This window comes from Schistocerca piceifrons, chromosome 5, assembly GCF_021461385.2.
Source record: "Schistocerca piceifrons isolate TAMUIC-IGC-003096 chromosome 5, iqSchPice1.1, whole genome shotgun sequence".
NCBI lineage: Eukaryota > Metazoa > Arthropoda > Insecta > Orthoptera > Acrididae > Schistocerca > Schistocerca piceifrons.
Genome location: NC_060142.1, coordinates 631,852,044 through 631,860,218, shown reverse-complemented (window position 1 = coordinate 631,860,218; position 8,175 = coordinate 631,852,044).

Genomic DNA, 8,175 nt, shown 5'->3' with positions numbered 1-8,175 from the left:
CCATCCGTGAATGCATATATCCAGTGAAGATTTGTCGAATGGCGACAATAAAAATCTGTATCAATGCCATTCGAGGGTGCTATATAACAGAATGTTAACAAGGAGGATTCACAGCTTTCCAAGCTCTGAGATATTGTTGTAAATATCTGTACTACAAATAAAATCTCCGTTGTTATCGTGATCAGCTTGTTTTTTAAGAACTGCTGGGACTGGCAGATCTACGTATATCTCTTTCTTTCTGTCACCTCTCCAGCCCGCAGGGAAAGCAGAAGCAGAAGCAGATCTTGATTAATCTCTGTGTATTTATCAGGATACAGGTTGGCTGGCAGCTTTTCTAGGAGCTCTTTGCGGTTTGGGGGGTAGCCATGTATGTGGAAAACGGCATCCCATTCGAGTCAATTGATGTTTCAAAGTGCTGCACTGAAAAGGTGTTTGAATGTTGTGCAGGTGTGGTTAAATTTAGTGGAGCTAAACTTCTAACTGTTGTTATTTATACATCCCCAGACTCCGATTTCACAACATTTTTGCTAAAGCTAGAGGAGATTCTTGGTTCACTTTATAGGAGATACAAAAAGTTAGTTATATGTGGTGACTTCAATATTAATTGTATAAGTGATTGTGCAAGGAAAAGGATGCTGTTAGATCTCCTTAATTCATACAATCCTTTGCAAACCGTATTCTTTCCAACGAGAGTGAAAGGGAACAGTAGAACAATCACAGACAACATTTTTGTTCATTCCTAGAAGGGCATTCTGTTAGCAAAAAGGTGAATGGCCTTTCAGATAATGATGCACAAATATTAACTCTAAAAGATTTTAGTGCTGGAACATATATAATTATAAACAGTTTAGGAAAGCTGATCCAGTTGCTGTAGAGACCTTTGTGAACCTTATCAAGGAACAAGAGTGGCAAAATGTTTATAGTGGTGATACAGTAGACGATAAATATAATGCTTTCCTCAAGACTATTCTCGTGCTCTTTGAAAGTTGCTCCCCGTTAGAACGTTCGAAACAGGGTACTAGCACAAACAGGCAGCCTGGATGGCTGACTAGAGGCATAAGTATACCTTGTAGAGCAAAGTGGCGATTATATCAAAACGTTAGTAACAGTCTAAATCTAAATGTAGCAGCCCATTACAGACAGTATTGTAAGGTGGAATGAGATTTTCACTCTGCAGCGAAGTGTGCGCTGATATGAAACTTCCTGGCAGATTAAAATTGTGTGCCGGATCGAGACACGAACTCGGGGCCTTTGCCTTTCGTGGGTAAGTGCTCTACTTAGTACTGTAAGGTGCTTAAAAATGCTATTAGGAAGGCAAAAAGTATATGGTATGCAGATAGAATAGCTAAGTCTCAGAATAAAATGAAGACCATATGGTCAGTCGTAAAGGAAGTGGCTGGTCTGCAAAGACAGGTCGAGGATATAGAATCAGTGCGTAGTGGGACTGTCTGTGTTACTGATAAGTCGCATATATGTACAGTATTTAATAATCACTTTCTGAATATCGCAGGTGAACTAAATAGAAACCTAGTCCCAACAGGGAATCATATAGCGCTCTTAGTAAAAAGTGTTAGAGACTGTTACCTGACATGCTCCTCCATGATACTGACAAGAGGGAGACTGAGTTAGTAATTAAATCACTAAAGACCGAGAACTCTCATGGATATGATGGAGTATCTAGCAGAATACTGAAGTATTGTTCTTTGTATGTTAGCCCAGTACTTAGCCATATCTGTAACTTTTCCTTTAGGAGTGGTCGGTTTCCTGACTGATTAAGGTACTCGGTAGTGAAGCCAATTTACAAAAAGGGATACAAGGATAATGTTGACAATTTTAGATCTATTTCTATGCCATCAGTGTTCGCTAAAGTGATCGAGAAGGTTGTATATACAAGGTTACTGGAACATTTAAATTCCCATAATTTGCTGTCAAATGTACAGTTTGGTTTTAGAAATGGTTTAACAACTGAAAATGATATATTCTCTTTTCTCTGTGAGGTTTTGGACGGATTAAATAAAAGGTAGCGAACGCTAGGTGTTTCCTTTGATTTAACGAAGGCTTTTGACTGTGTTGACCACAAAATATTACTTCACAAGTGGACTATTATGGAGTAAGGGGAGTAGCTTACAATTGGTTCGCCTCTTACTTTAAGAACAGAAAGCAGAAGGTAACTCTCCGCAATATTGAGAGTGGTAGTGATCTTCAGTCCCAATGGGGCACTGTTAAGTTGGGCATTCCCCAAGGGTCGGTGCTGGGGCCACTGCTGTTTCTTATTTATATAAATGATTTGCCTTCTAGTATTACTGGTGATTCAAAAATATTTCTGTTTGCTGATGACACCAGCTTGGTATTGAAGAATCTTGAGTGTGATATTGAAACTATCAAATAATGTAGTTCATGAAATAAGTTCGTGACTTGTGGAAAATAAAAGATGCTAAATCACAGTAAGACTCAAGTTTTTACAGTTTCTAACACAGTTCAACAAGAACAGATATTTTGAACAAACAGAACGGGCATATTATAAGCGAGACGGAACAGTTCAAGTTCCTAGGCGTTCGGATAGATAGTAAGCTGTTATGGAAAGCCCATGTTCAGGATCTTGTTCAGAAACTAAATGCAGCTTTATTTACCATTAGAACAATATCTGAAATAAGTGACATTTCAACACGGAAAGTAGTCTACTTCTCATATTTTCATACGCTTGTCGTATGGTATTATTTTTTGGGGTAGTTCTTCTGATTCAAAAAGGGTATTTTTGGCTCAAAAACGGGCTGTTCGAGCTATATGTGGTGTAAGTTCGAGAACCTCTTGTCGACCCCCATACTATAGTCTGGGAATTCTGACATTGCCTTCATAGTATATATTTTCTTTACTGTCGTTTGTTGTGAGCAATATTAGCTTATTCCCCAGAGTTAGCAGCTTTGACTCAGTTAATACTAGGCAGAAATCAAATCTGCATGTGGAATGCACTTCCTTGATTCTTGTTCAGAAAGGAGTGCAGTATTCTGCTGCATCCATTTTAAATAAGCTACCACAAGAACTCAAAAATCTTAGCAGTGGCCCAAACACTTTTAAATCTAAACTCAAGAGTTTCCTCGTGGCTCACTCCTTCTGTTCTGTCGAGGAGCTCCTGGAAGAGCTGAAAAATTAAGCAAATTCCAGTGTTACAGTGTTGATTTCCTTTATTTAAACTTACGACTTATCGCCTGAATATGTTTCTTATACTTCATTTTATCTGTTTCTACTATCGTGTTATAATTTAATGTATTGATTCGTTCCATGACCATGGAGACGTCTCCTTAATTTGGTCCCAAGTAACAATAAATAAATAAAAAACTGATTCAAAACGGAAGTATGTTTACGTAATATTGTAACTTTTCTTTGTCCTAACTTAATTTTGAATCTCTTTATGGCTTTCTAATGGTGAGAAGCGAACATCATATTAAATTAATACTTGTTACATACATCATGAATACGACAATTCGTAATGACTTGGAACGCGTCAGTTTAACGTAAGTTTCCATTACACAATATAATTTTTTTGTGTCAGTTACTACTCCATATCAAAAAATTCATCTATTGAGTCGGAGTTATTATTCAGCAATTCTTTTAATTTGTTCTTAAATGTTTGTCAGACTTTAAATGCTGTTTGGCAAATGACCAAAAATTTTTGTGGCAGCATTAGTTCACCCTTTTTTGTGCCAAAGTCAGATTTAACCAAGATTAGTGAAGATCATCCTTTCTTCTAGTGCTGTAGCTATGCACTTTGTCATTATTTTTGAAATGCGATGAGTTCTTAACAACAAATTTTATAAGTGAACGTATCTATTGCAAAGATACTGGAAATATACCGAGTTCCTTAAATAAATGTCGGCACGGTAAACTTCGGTGTGCTCCAATTATTATCCTGATAACACGCTTTTCTTCAGTGAATTCTTTTTCTCTTAACGATGAATTACCCCAAAATATGATGCCATATGAAACCAATGAATGGAAACAGGCGTAGGATGCTAATTTATTGATACGTTTATAACAAAAATTTGCAATAACTCTAATGGCATAAGTAGTTGAATCCAAAACCATTCAGCATATCGACAATGTGTTTCTCCCAATTCAGTTTCTCATCAACGCACACACCCAGAAATTTTGAATAATCTGCCTTACTAACGGACTTCTGGTGAAAACCTATATTTATCAATGGTGTTATAGCATTTACTGTACAGAATTGTATATACTGTGTTTTCTTAAAATTTAGTGATAGTCGATCTGCAGAGGAACACGTAATAATTTTATGAAACAAGTTATTTAATCTTCTTCAGCTAATTGTTGTTTGTTGGGTGTGATTAGTATACTAGAATCATCAGCAAAAATAACTATCTTTGCATCTTTATGAATATAGAGCAGCTAGTCATTAATATATATTAAGAACAATAAGACGCACAAGACTGAATCCTGTGGGACACCATTCTTGGTACCTTTCCAGTTAGAGGACTCTGTTAATTATTGCAGACTAACTGTACTGTCAATTTTAACCTTCTGCATTCTTGCAATTAATAGGAATTAAACCTATTTGGGCACCGTCCCGCTTGTACCACAATACTTAAGCTTATCAGGAATAATTTCATCATTCACCCAGTCAAAAGTCTTTGAAAGATCACAAAATATCCCAATGAATGACGTTCGGTTATTCAGAGCATTTAATACTTGAACAGTGAAGGCTGACAGAGCATTTTCTATTGAAGGGCCTTTCTGAAAATTGGGAATTCCTAATACAGTGATGGTATTGGTCGACCTCCATTGCTTCAGGGTTGATTGCATATTGCAATAAAAGAACCTGCATTTATTAGGGATTAATTTTTCGAAGTCCGTTACAATACAACGCAAATAAGGGCATTGAATTACCGATATTCCTTCCAAGTGTCACTTACCACACTTCTGGCAAGGACCAAACAATTACTAATCACGCTGACTCCCGTCTCTGCTCCCGTCATTAAAATAATTCCTCTTCCTTCGCTTGCTTACCAACTACTACTAGTTACATGCGACGTCTGACTAAAGAGAACTAGGAATCATGCACGTGCCCTCTGAGGCTTCAGTTGCCTCTTTTGTAGCGTGATAATCTCTGACGTCTTCTCCCTATCTATACTTGGGCTAGGCGGGGATTCTTTATCACAGTCAGCTACTAAACACACAGGAACCAATATGTTCAGTACTAACAATCCGCTAAACAGCTTATTATAAAGATGAGGATTTGTTCCTCGTTTTCGCTCTGACGGTGTGTTTTAACTTCTACTTTTTACTACAGAATGAGCCCACTTGGTTATGCTTCTAACTACTGCGCTAATGATTCAGCTCAGTCACAACTACATTATCAGTGGAGACTATCATAGCAGCAACACTTTACAACAATGTTATTTTTTGTAAAACAAACAGAACGTCTAATAATTATCTTAAATTATCTGGTGGGTTTCAGTGTACATCGTCCTGTCTAACACTTTCCGTGTGCTAACCGAGGTAGGACAACTTAATTTAGTACTTAATTTAGGGGTGACTGGACACTTAAACAAGAACAACAAACAACAGGATTAGCGTTGCCACAACTTGAAAAATAGCCTGTAGTCCCCTAATGTTACATCAATGCCCGTACGCAACTCGCCATGATTGATTGGCTAGTGGAGATGGGCGCCTTCAATAACTGCTTACACAACATTACTGATTTACGTAATTTATTAATAATAGCCACTGAAAAACAAGTCTAAAAACACTTCATAGAAAGGCTGGTTAAATAACTGTTCCTCTGATTAATTGGGTAATAAATTATCAACCAATAGCAGTAGCAAACAATATCACTTCCAAATAAAAACTTACAAAATCGTAATGGTAGAAAGGTACCTTACAAACTTCAAAATTCACTTTCATTTAACACGCAGACATAAAAAAACATATCCGAAATTCACAATTAGCATATTTGTCAAATTCCAGTTTTTATAACCCGCTGAACTACAGCGCAGACTTGATAATTTCAAATCTGTCCAATGAGTAATCCTGACAACAGAAAAGTATGTTCGCAAATAAGAAATATAATAACTTTATGTCAACGCCCATCCGGCATTGGCCACTCTTTTACACAATCGCAAATTCCGTTGAAAAGTGACAGTTACTGCTCAGTCTCCACACATTACGTAAACTAACATGTACCGTATTCCACTGCATTCTTCTCCAGTATCATGACATCCTTATTATGGGCGAGCATGCTACAGCACAGTTCGTTCAGGTTGGGTCTAGGCTGTCTTGTTTGTCTGCCGTGGCAAAACACCCACAAATGAAATCGGCCACAGCTCGCCGTAGATTGCGTCCATACAACTGCAGAGCCCACGGCCTGTAGTTCCACAGTAGTGTTGAATGCCCAAGCGTCTCGGTTTCACCATCAGTTCATTACCACAGAGTGCCAAAATTATTAATGCACAATTCGGACCATCCGGACCCTAACACTCTGTCATTCTGTCCTTGCTCGGTACTCTCTACTACTTCATTCCTCGTCGCTACACGGCCACTCCCCGCAAACTCAGAGCCCCAGTTTCTCTGGCGAGGCCAATATCGATCTTAAAACTCGCGGCCGGAACAATCGTGCCGAAAATCGGCACAACGTGAACTTTTTCTGACAAGTCATATTGCAGAACAGTAGAATCGAAATCTATCCTATACTTTCCAGGTGATATCGGTCTGGACAGATACTTGTCGTCTTCTAAGCGTGAACAGTAAGTACAGAAACTACACACTATCTTTCCGTTGCAATCGCATTCTTGCTTTCATTCCTCTCACTTTGTAGCTCAAGTATGAATTTCTCTACTGATCGTTGTCTCTCTTAGATGACAGCTAAACATATACAAGACTGTAAAAAATTTGCAAGTAGATACGAAATCTTTCTAAGACAAACCCTTGTAGCCTGGTACCATACCTTTTAAAAATGATAACGTAAACATCATTTTGAATTTGAAAAATTAGCATAGAAATGAAGTGACTTCCCTAACAACTTGATTGTTAATCTCCACACTGCTGTGCCGTTTCCCTAACAGAAACGTACTTGCTTATTGTCTAGCTGCTGGTAACAGACAGATGCCAGCAGCCGCTTAACTCTTCAGAGACTCACTTTCACAATGAAGTAAAAAAAAATTTTTTGGTAACCAAATTACAATAATGTTTTTTGGCATCGCTAACCAAGACAGAGTAGGTTGAGGGGAGCTTAGAAGTACCTTTCCCACATTACTATCCGGAACTCTGAGTGTTCTGCATTACAAATTTTTGTGTGGCTGTGATAACCACCTCCTTCTGTCTCTAATGAAGAAAAATTCTTTATCTTACATATCATTAACTCTTAGATATGAATACAGTTACCGTGTACTAAGACTTTTAGATGGATAGTAGCTATTAAAAATGTAAGATTCTACATGTCAGCGCTATAAAAACGTTAAATTTTTGTACCACGATAAGTAATACAAATTTAAAGGTTCTCAATTCAACTGAATATCTAGGAACTGCTTTTACGAACAACTTAAACTAGAACAGCAGAAAGAAAATGTCGGGAACGCAAAGCAAAGACTGCGTTTTATTGCTTAGACGGTGCAACAACCTACTAAAGAGACTGCCTACACTATACTTGTTCATCCTCTTTCGGAGTTAATGCAGCGCAGTATGGGATCCTTACCAGCCCAGATTGTAGGAAGGCATTGAAAAAGTTCAAATAAATGTATTTCGAATTGTATTACCACGCAAGAGGAAAGAGAGTGTCACAGGTATGATACGGGAGTTGGATTAGCAATAAGTAAAAGAAATGCTTAATACGTTGAGGCGAGATCGTTTCACAAAACGTCAGTCGTCAATTTTCTCTCCCGAATACGAAAATGTCCAAATACGAAAATAGTTTACTAACGGCCATCTATATACGGAAATGTTTACCTAAGATAACAGCCTAGATCTCAGTGATGTTTACTTATTAAGAACGGTTTAATCTCCAGAATGTGAGCCCCCTGTGGCTGGTATAGCCGGCTCATCGGGTGTTCACCACAGGGGGCTCATATTCTGAAGATAACTTTAAGTTAGAGTTGCCATCCGTGCCGACACATCGGCACCGTCACCTTCTTGTCTCGATATCCCAACAAGACACAATTTTCAAAA